This window comes from Panthera uncia, chromosome B4 (genome assembly GCF_023721935.1).
Source record: "Panthera uncia isolate 11264 chromosome B4, Puncia_PCG_1.0, whole genome shotgun sequence".
NCBI classification, from domain to species: domain Eukaryota; kingdom Metazoa; phylum Chordata; class Mammalia; order Carnivora; family Felidae; genus Panthera; species Panthera uncia.
The window spans coordinates 25,841,061-25,847,899 of NC_064809.1; the positions used below are offsets into that span (position 1 = coordinate 25,841,061).

Below are 6,839 nucleotides of genomic sequence, written 5' to 3' on the forward strand. Positions count from 1 at the left end.
TCTTTTCCTAGGTCTCTGTGATAAATTGTTAACACAGCATTATTTAAAATAATTGGTTATTAAATAGAGCATGAAGTTGTACAATTATAATAAATGTAACATCATTTTGAATAATCTTCAGAGGAGTATTACCAAAAATACTCAGTTCAACCACACAAAACCCCTGAAGGTTGGAAGTGCACACATACTCGCTTTTTACAGAAGATAGAAGAAATGCGAGTTTTTGACTTGCCGAAAGCTGGGAACTGCTCGGACCCGGACCAGTTCTTCTGAGCCCTGGATCAGTGCTTACTATGTTTTGATGATTGAAGAAGACATTTCTGGTTTGGGGTTTCTCCTGAATGAGACCTAAAACATTAAGAATATTCTTTGCATAGTTCCAGGTTACAAAATAACACACGCTTGTTCCCTGGCATTTCCCGGTGAATCAGTGCAATGTAATTCTTCATTTTAATCTGGAATTCACTTTAACTCGTAAGTCGTAGGCGCCATTTTGTATCCTATCTGCAGAATTGTCTGGTTCATTTCATTTACATTATATTTCAATCTGAGAGAATTCATACCTTGCTTCTGTGAACCATGAACAGTTTACTGGTCACTGTCACGTATTGAGCATATGCCAAAAACAGGTGAAGTGGGCAAAAAAATAAATTTAAAGGGCTTTTAGAGTAATGGGGATTCTTGTTGCCCAAAGGACTTTTTGGGAATTGTTTCTTCATTTAGAGAGGTGTTGCCTAACAGGTAGTGAGGTATATAAAGTATGAGTGTGGGGGAAAGGTAAGGTGGAGAGGCATACCCGAGAGTCACCAGCATGGGATCCATCATCTAAGAGGTGGGTATGGATGGAGAAGGTCAGAGAAGCCTGAGCACCTTAGGCTAGCCATGGCCATGTGCGGAGCAGTGGTCCTTCCCACGGTCACCTTCAGAGGTTTTTGAAAACACACAGTGATATCGAGGCCTTCCTCTCAGGGCTCCTGGCTCGAGCATCTAGTGTAGGGCCCAGGGATCGGAATTGTGTGGACACAGCCCAAGTGGTTCTCATGCGCAAGTGGCGTTGAGAACCGCTGTCATGAAGTCAAGAAGGGAGAGGGGAGCCCTCAAAGGGGACTGAGAGGTAGGAGGAGGAATGAAAAAGAATGGCGTCTCCTAAGCCAAATGAGCAAAGCGTTCGGGAAAGGGGACTGTCCCAGTGCGCCCAGCACTGGTGACCTAAGTGGGAAGATGAGGGCGTTGACCACTCAAGTTGTCTGCGTGGAGGTCATCGTCAACCTTGACAAGGGCGGTTTCCTGTGGAGTGGTAAGGAATTGAGTCTAAATGAGACAGATTCAGGAGAGCACGAGAGAGGAGAATATAGGCAATTCTTTCGAGACGTTCTGTTATGAAGGGGAACAGAAATATGAGAATGCAGTTGGAAGGGGTTTGAAGGTAAGGGAGTTTTTGTTTTTGTTATTTTATTTTATTTTGTTTTACTTAAATGTTTATTTATTTTGGGGGAGGGGGAAGGGCAGAGAGAGAGGGAGACACAGAATACAAAGCAGGCTCCAGGCTCCAAGCTGTCAGCCCAGAGCTGTTCTCAGGGCTCGAACTCACAAACCGTGAGATCGTGACCTGAGCCAAAGTCAGACGCTTAATCGCTTAATCGACAGAGCCACCCAGACACCCCGATTTTGGTTATTTTCAAGACAGCAAACATTGCAGCATATTTGTATGCTGATGGAAAGGATCCAGTAGAGAAGGGGAAATAATGAATGAAGAAGAAATAAAGGGCAGTTGTGGGAGGCCCTGAGCCTAAGGGGAGGGGCCTTAAGAAGGGCAAAGAGCAGCTCACCCGCTGAAGACGGGCAGCAGAGGTCAGAACCTCAGGGGGTGAGGTGCTGGTGGGAGGGCCTCAAGGTCCTCAGCAGCAAGGCCTTGGCTTGCAGGTGAGCAGAGCGGGGGCAGGGGGGTGGGCATTGGGGGTCTGAAAAGGAAGAACATTTGAAACAGGTGCCCCCGAGAGACTGACAGGCAGTTTTAAGGACTCATTTGAGCTGTGTGGCCGCGGAATTAAAATGAAGTGACACTGGTGGCTCATGGTTGACTATTTTTTCCCTACAAAGTCTCACTTCTTGGGCACAGGTGTGGAGGAGGCCGAGAGCTGAATTTAACTGGACCTTGATGGATAGATACAGTAGACAGTTAATACTACGTGACCGAATGAATAGAGTCACCCAGCAGGGTTCACATGGTTGTCTGAAAAAGAAAAGCGTCTGTTATTAACTGCTTTGGGACAGAACTTGAAAGCTGTAGATCTCAGAGATCAATCTGTTCTGTAGACATGCTTCCTAAAAAATAGTTTCAATAGGGTGCCAGCATAAAGAAATTGGGAGACTTGACGTGAAATAATCTTGGATTTCTGGCTTCTCTTGGCATCACTGGGCCTGTTCTCAAGAAACATGGGGCCCAATTGGCTTTCTCCCTTTCGTGGTGGGTAGTTTGATTCCTTGCTGAGCCCACCTTTCTGTTACCTGCTCAGTGTGTTCATCCTCAGCGTGAAGAATGGTCCAGCTCGCCACTCTGATGCGTTCATGGTCAAAGCCTCCATGTGGGGAATGTGTCTGAAGACATCACTGCCCCAGTTTGGGAAGCATAGGCCTGCCCTTTGGTGTCCATGTTCCCCCCCCCGCCCCAACCCTCCTCCACCCCCCATTTCCTGTAGTGGGCCGGTATTCGGGAACCTGATTTCGGATTTGAGCTCAGCGTTATTTTGAGAATTCCTCTTACTTTTCTGGGTGTTGAGCTTCTTATTTATAAAAATAAATGGTCTGGACAGATGATCTATGAGGTACTTGATTGTCTGTGATTAACATGAACTCATTCTGAAATGTCTCTGAGTGTAATATGTCTTCTAGCTGAAAGATCCAGAACCGGCAGGAAGGGGACCCCGGCAGGAGTCTTGCCTGACAAGGGGATAATGGCCCGTCACCCTCCCGTCAAACCCTAGTGCCGAGTCAATGGCTTAGCAGTGAAGGGCATTTCTGAAATACTGGACAAGCTCCCTTGGCTTATGGCTCCGCGTAAGCTGTAAAATGCACACTCAACACTTGATACTTTTCATTAAGATTAAAGAACTCTCAAGTGCAAGTGACAGAGTATGTTGATATATGATTGTAGTCATAACACTGTGCTTTTTTGTCTTCAGAAGAAAGTTTCCCAGTCATGGCTTTAACCTGACATTCAGACAACAAAGCTCCCTGATTACATTTAATAAGAAAATTTAATAACCCCCTTATTGAGTATTTTTGCTTCAGCCTTGGATTAATCTTTAACAAATGAAGCTTTAGTTGCCACAGAGCCTCAAGAATGTTTCCCTGTGATGAATGTGTCTGTCTGTGTGTATTCGCGTGGACACTGGGGGCTGGGAGAGTCACACTGTGGTCGGAACGACCCCTAGGAAGCCAGCTCGACTGGACTGACCATGTTAAGACATTAGGAACGATTTCCAGGGCCCAGAGCCCCCTGATGGCCCTCTGCCACTAAACTACCAAATACAGAGAAAACCATTTCTCCGGCAATATAAATACTAGACACATCCAAACAGCAGAATAGTCCCCAAAAGATTTCTTTGTAAATGGTCATCTACTTAAACATTGAATGATGGCTTGCTGTGGGTCATGGCATTGTTGGGGGTGATGATATGACTGAGCAGCTGGTGTTGTCATGGAAACAAATTTACATAACACAGACAGGAGAAAATGGATCAAATACGCCCCTCTTTCATGTTGTGAATATCTCATAAATGCTAAGAAACGAGACTGACTTACTGTTTAGAAAAAGTCCAGATGTACGAGCTTGAAGAGAATTTGAAAGAATTTAAAGGAAAACCTGTAGAAAGAATAGATAATACTGCAGGATCTTTCCAAATTCTCATTCCATCGCTCTTTCCTCTGGTTTTGTTGGATGAAATTACAGATCTTCCTATGTCATTTTGCCATGCTGCTCTGTAGACCAACAGGAATTTTGATTAACTATGATTTTTATAATGACGGCTTTGAAGATCTCGTAAAGAAATGTGCAATGCAAATTTGTATTTTTTTTTGGTGTGGTTAGATTGGATAAAGTTTGAATTAGGTTTAGTCTTTAACAGAGTGTAATGTTATGAAATTTTTTTTTAATTTTCAGGTACGTGTAGAATTTTATGATCGACACAAAATGACAGTAAGTACTTATTACCTGCTTCAGTGTATTTGTATGATACAAAAACGTTTTCTAGTATATATATATATATATATACACACACACGCACACACACATATATATATACACACACACACACATATATATATACACATATGTATGTATATATATATATATACACACACACACAGTATATATATTATATATAAAATATGTGTGTAATATGTAATATATGTAGTTAACACTTATTTGTTCTAACAAAACCTTATATCCCGTATTATTATGTACTAGATCTTATGTGCTAAAAGTTCTTTTTTGTACCATTGGGTCTGTTTGAAATCAAGATCTCTGGCTTGCAGATATATTTTTAATTGAGAACAGATGTGCCCCTGGCCATTCTGGGTACATTATTTTTGGCTGTGGTGTGTGTGCCTCTAGACTCTGCACCCAAATGCCTGTTTTCTGCTCCCCCTGGGAGGTGACTGTAAGTGTTAGGGAGGGGTCAGCTCAAAGGTCCCAAGGCCTGGGGAGGACAAGTTATGGTTCAAGCGTGGAACATCTCCCAATAAGCCCTGTCCTCTCAGGCTGGGCAGACGGCGAGGAGGGAGCCAGCCTGGTCCCTGGGGGAGTCTGCACCTATGTATCTGTTCTCCTCATGTAAACTAGGAGACCCCTGTCTACTGTCGGGACTGGACAAGCCCCGGAACAGAGTGTTTCCTTTAGCTTCCAGATTGAGTGTCCACATCATTGACTCCAGGAAAATCTGTTCATCTGACTCTACACGTGCAGGCAGCGAACAGACGTCCAAATCCCAATGTTTTTGTCGAGCATGGGCTCACGCTGTAGCAGAACCGTCGGAGTATGGGGGGGTGCCACGGGGAAGCCATCTTACAGGAAGAGAAAGACAAGATGGGTGGAGGAAGCCGCTAGGAAAGCTCTTCTCTACGGCTCAGTGTTCTGTAGAAGGTGGGAGTAAAATGGGTGCATGTGGACTCTGCCGTTGGCCTGCCTGGGACTTTGTGACCGTCAGTCACCGTGGCGACTGTGACAGCCTCTGAGACCAGTTAGGCCACAAGAACACAGCGGTCTCCCCAGCTCCCGCGCACCTTCAGATGCAGACGCAGCAAAGTGAGTGGGGCATGGTTGGTGGGATCTCCCAATCTCCGGTCCCTCTGGGGGGCATGTGGGCGGGGGGGGGGGGGCACTGCTGATGGCCTCCTCCAGTCTTCCCCCAACTTCGCACTTGCCCATTCAGGTCACATACACGGATGCGACTTCTTTCTCCTCTTTTCTCCTCCCGCTTTAACTTCACAACCCAAACCCAAACCCGAAACACACCTGTCATTCTCTTGTAGGTGGACGTGCCTGCCCAGACAGCCGGAGTGAAGATAGTTACTGGGCCCGAGGGAGAAAAGCCCCACCATCTCTGGGACATTGTCGCAGGCCTGTGGGAAGGTAAGTTATTAAACGGAAGCAGCCCCGTCCTCACTGTGACTCAGATAGGTGGCGCGATCTGTGCCCCAGCTCGTCCCGGGGCCGCGTCTTCAGTGTGAGCAATGCCAAGGCCTTAGCGACCTATTCCTGAGCCCTGTGGGTGTAGGGGCGAGGGGGGCCCAGCGGATCCGGCCAGCCCAGCGCTGCAAGCAGGCCCATTCCCAGCCGCCCGCTGTTTGTGAAGCAGCCCCGTAGAGAGAGCGCAGGGGAAAACCAGTCCTCTTATCTGAGCAGAGGGCATTCACCAGTTGCCAGAGTGATCTGGTCCGAGTGCTTGGCGGCAGGTGGCCGGAGGAGGAATCATGAAGCGAACTGGGAGGTCGGAGTGGACACGGAACAGTGATTAACGGTCGCTATTCCTTTGTCAGGCTCTCTCGTGGTCGGCGGGGGGCTCTCAACTTGAGCTTGCTTGGCAGCGTAGGGTTAGGGATTCCAGACACGGAGCTTCCGCAGTGGGAAAGTCCGCCCCCGCTCATGGGGAGCGCTTCCATTTACAAGGCTGATGCTCTGGTTTTATTTCAGTTTTCTGCAACATGAAAAACACTGCACATGGGAAAGGAAACGCTTCATCATTATGTATTTGTCCACTAATGACGCATGCTGGTAATGCAGTCTGGTTGAAGCAACAGAAACATTAAAGAAAGAACTGTCCATAATTATGTATGTGCATGTAGATATGTATCTATAAATAGATAATAGCTTAGATCTCTCTCTCTGTCTCTCTCTCTCTGTCTCTCTCTCGATCAATGTATCTATATACCCAAAAGCAGCTGCATGTTTTACAGATTAACTATCCAACTGGTCAAGGGCAGTTAAGCTTAATTAATGTGAATTTAGCCCCTTAAGTTAATGACCTCTCCTCTGGAGCTGAGTGGGGACCGGGAAAGGAAGCTGTTTAATAGCTAACTTGATGGCTAATGCTTTCTTACTGTACCATTTTCTAGATTGTTTTCATACTAACAATGAAGTATTGTTTTGATTTCTTAATCAAGAGTTAACACATTTTCTTGTTTTGTTTCGTTTTGTAGAACTAAACAAGTAATTCATATGCCTTTTCCTGGAGATTTGAGTTTTTTGTTTCTTTTCGTTTTTTGTTTGTCAGCTTAGCAGTAAACATTTGGCTTAGCATTTTTTCTTGGGCCTGTAACCCCAAAAGGAAACACATTCC

The 6,839-nt window shown here is 45.7% G+C and overlaps 1 long non-coding RNA gene across 2 annotated transcripts; it reads right to left on the reverse strand.

Annotated features, from left to right (window-relative positions):
- Positions 1 to 233: 233 nt before the first annotated feature.
- On the reverse strand, positions 234 to 6,196 carry LOC125920033 (uncharacterized). Of its 2 annotated transcripts, XR_007456922.1 has the most exons (4): positions 5,917 to 6,196; positions 5,516 to 5,622; positions 3,805 to 3,981; positions 234 to 348 (listed from the first exon to the last, which is right to left on the reverse strand). It is a non-coding gene; the product is annotated as an uncharacterized LOC125920033 (long non-coding RNA). The 2 variants fall into 2 exon arrangements; XR_007456921.1 differs by having other exon boundaries at positions 5,516 to 6,196.
- Between the last annotated feature and the right edge of the window lie 643 nt (positions 6,197 to 6,839).